Raw genomic sequence first — 2,985 nt, 5'->3', positions numbered from 1 at the left:
GTAGTCCGCGCCGCCGCGCCGCGCCGCCGCCGCCCGCCCCAAAGAACTACGTGTCCCAGCGATCCCCGCGCCGCAGACCTGCCCCCACCTGCCGCGGCAGGCGGCGCCCGGCGGGCGTTCCGGGGAGGATGAATAAGCGTCGGCCGCGGTGGTGGGGGGGCGGCAGCAGCGGCTCGGGCTCGTGTGGGTCGCTCTTCGGCACGGGCCGCCGGTGTGCCCAGGGAGGGCAGGGCTGCGGCATGCGGTGCGGGAGTGAGCAGGTGCTGCCCGGCCGCCTCTGTCATCCCGAAACGAGTTTGGTTTCGGCTGTGAAAGGATTCTGGCAGGAGGCACCGGGTCTTGGGCAGCGGGGACTGCTGCCACAGCCGCCCGCTCCCAGCCCGCGCCGCTCCGGTGTGCCGGTGCCCAGGCGCGAAGCAGAGCCTCGCCCGGCCGCCTGTGCCCTGTTACGGCACCTGCGGTGGCTGCCGCTCTGTCATGGCAAGCACGCTGCGGGCAAGCTGGGATCACAGGTAGACAAAGGACTTGCATGTCCTTAATTCAAACAGACACACGCAGGAGAGAGCAGATAGTTTGAAACAAACATCGCAACGTCATAGTGACTGAGATGGGAAGACGCTTCTGGAGGTTGCCTGGTCCAACCATCTTCCTCATGCAGGGAAAGATGCTTTTTGCTGAGCCGTGGCAGGCGTGGCTTCAAAGCCATGCTCACTACCACCCTCATGCTTTGCTCTCTAACGCACAGTTAAGCGTGACATGGTAGAACCGCATCCCTTTACCCATGAGGATGTGTTTTTTCGAGGTGTGGTGATGGGGATCCTGGCGGTTAATGAGGGAAATTTTCTCCTAAGAGTGAATTTGATAGGTGATATGCACGGTTCAAATATGCAGGGGCAGGATACTACTGCATAAGGTCTCTCAGTAACCAGTGAAGTAACACTGCCTAAAAAACCCGAAGTCCTTAGTGGCTCAAATGTAAGACAAAGGAGGATGTCATCAGATTCCCTGTGCATTTATACCTGTGTCAGTGGTAGATGTGTGTAAAAAGTGAAGATGTCATTTTTTGGGCACACCTTGGTAGGACTAGGCAGGGCAGGGGCATCTGCAGTCCAGCACTGTCGAGTGAAAGGGTGAAAGATGGAGAACATGGTAAAGCCAATGGGCCACAAGGCCAAGTACAAAAAAATGGATTGATGAACTCTGTAAAGGATAGGTTAGTGACAGGGGACTCTTACCTACTGTCAGTGGTTGCCAGTACAAGCAAACTCCAAGGGAAAAATTTCACAACCTCCAGTTGCAATCAAACATTGGTGTCCTTGCACTACCCTTGACAGTGCCTCTGTTTCCCTTTCCTTAGGCAACCCTTAGCACCTGTCTGCTTGACACCAAGACCAAACTAATTCAGAGAATGAGCCCTGTAGAAAGCTGAAGTGTCACGACCCCACTCCCCATGGGGTCAGACCAGTGCACACAGAGACAGGGATCAGGACCAGCCTGATCAAGAGCTGATGTTGTTCCCACAGAAGCCAATGGCACATCTGAAAGCCAACAGAAGTTAAGCTTAGATACATAAAAAGACAGAAAACCATTCCTGAATCTCTCCCTCCCTGAGGCTCAATAGAGTTTGGGGGCTGTGTCATGTCATCATCAGCCTCAAAAACATCAGAGCAGTCTCTCTGTAAGGCCAGGAAGAATAGCCATCAGATTTAATGTGCTGCCCTTCTTTCTCCCTCCCTACTGCTGAAAAGCACAGCAGTGAGCTTTATCTCAGATACTGTCTTTAATATTTCATTGGCAAAGCTCTCCAGAACGTAATTTACTTTATTCTCATGCCACACAAAATATGAATGAGGTCCAAACACCATGAATCACGGCTTGCCATAACTGCTAAACACATTGTATCCCCAAAGTGAAAGTTGTCAGAAACTCTGGCAAGAAGGATAAAAAGTAAATAATATCCACAACACCTACAGGGATCTCTGTTGTGCTAAGAGATCCAGGATAACTGGAAGGCCTTGTGGTCAATTTGCTGGAAGCCTGGCTTCATTAATTTACTTCCCCATAACTCAGTTCTTTATCTGAAAAACATAAATAACACTATTTCTGACCTTTTTTCAAAGAGCTCTGGAAAAGTACTGTGCATGGGAAGTTCATGTGAAATTATTATATTAGGCAATACAGATGAAATACAGGTATATCTAACTTAGTATCTGACATTTTTCTGAATCAGAAGTGTTAAACATCCTCATTCTTCTGAATGGGAAGGGTAATCCTCTGTTTTAATTTTGAGTTTTGTGACTCTCTTCAGGATGCCTACTTCAGCCTGCAGTGTTTTCCCATATTAAACTTTTATTGCATGCATGCAACGTTTTACAATGAAAGAGCAAAAATCAGAGTGGAAGAATATAACAGACCAAAATTCAAAAGCAATGAGAGGAAATCCACTTCTCTCTTACACATTTACCCTTGTGTATAGTATATCCTTTGCCTTTCCACACATCTACAGTGGGAATCCTGATACTGTTGCCAGACCTGCCTCTCTTACCCAGTTATTCCAAAAAGTGATTGCTTTAGTTCTTCAGCCAATTGTTTAATAAATAAAACCACAGAAATAAATAAAACTAATAAAATACCACAGAATCCATTTATTGGGGCAGGTCTTCAGTAAGCCTAAATCCTCATAAAGTGTTTATTTGTTGTCATTTCTCAAGATTCATTGTTACTTCTCTTATTCCTTGTGCTTAGTATCTGCATGTTTTTTTTATATTTTGAAAGTTCATTTTAAAAAACAAGCTATCTTGAGATGACTGGAGTGAATAAATGAACTCAGAAAAAAGAGAAAAGCTCTCACTGAATCTCATAGTCTTCAGTCAGTATCCCTGAAAAGAGATCACTTTAGCATTGCCTGTAATCCCACAAATCCAGGGATTTTGCTACTTCTTTGTGATATGAGGATCATAAATTGAGTAATCCCCACTTCTTGAC

Source organism: Parus major, chromosome 2, assembly GCF_001522545.3.
Source record: "Parus major isolate Abel chromosome 2, Parus_major1.1, whole genome shotgun sequence".
Taxonomy (NCBI): Eukaryota; Metazoa; Chordata; class Aves; order Passeriformes; family Paridae; genus Parus; species Parus major.
This window is presented reverse-complemented; position numbering follows the sequence as displayed.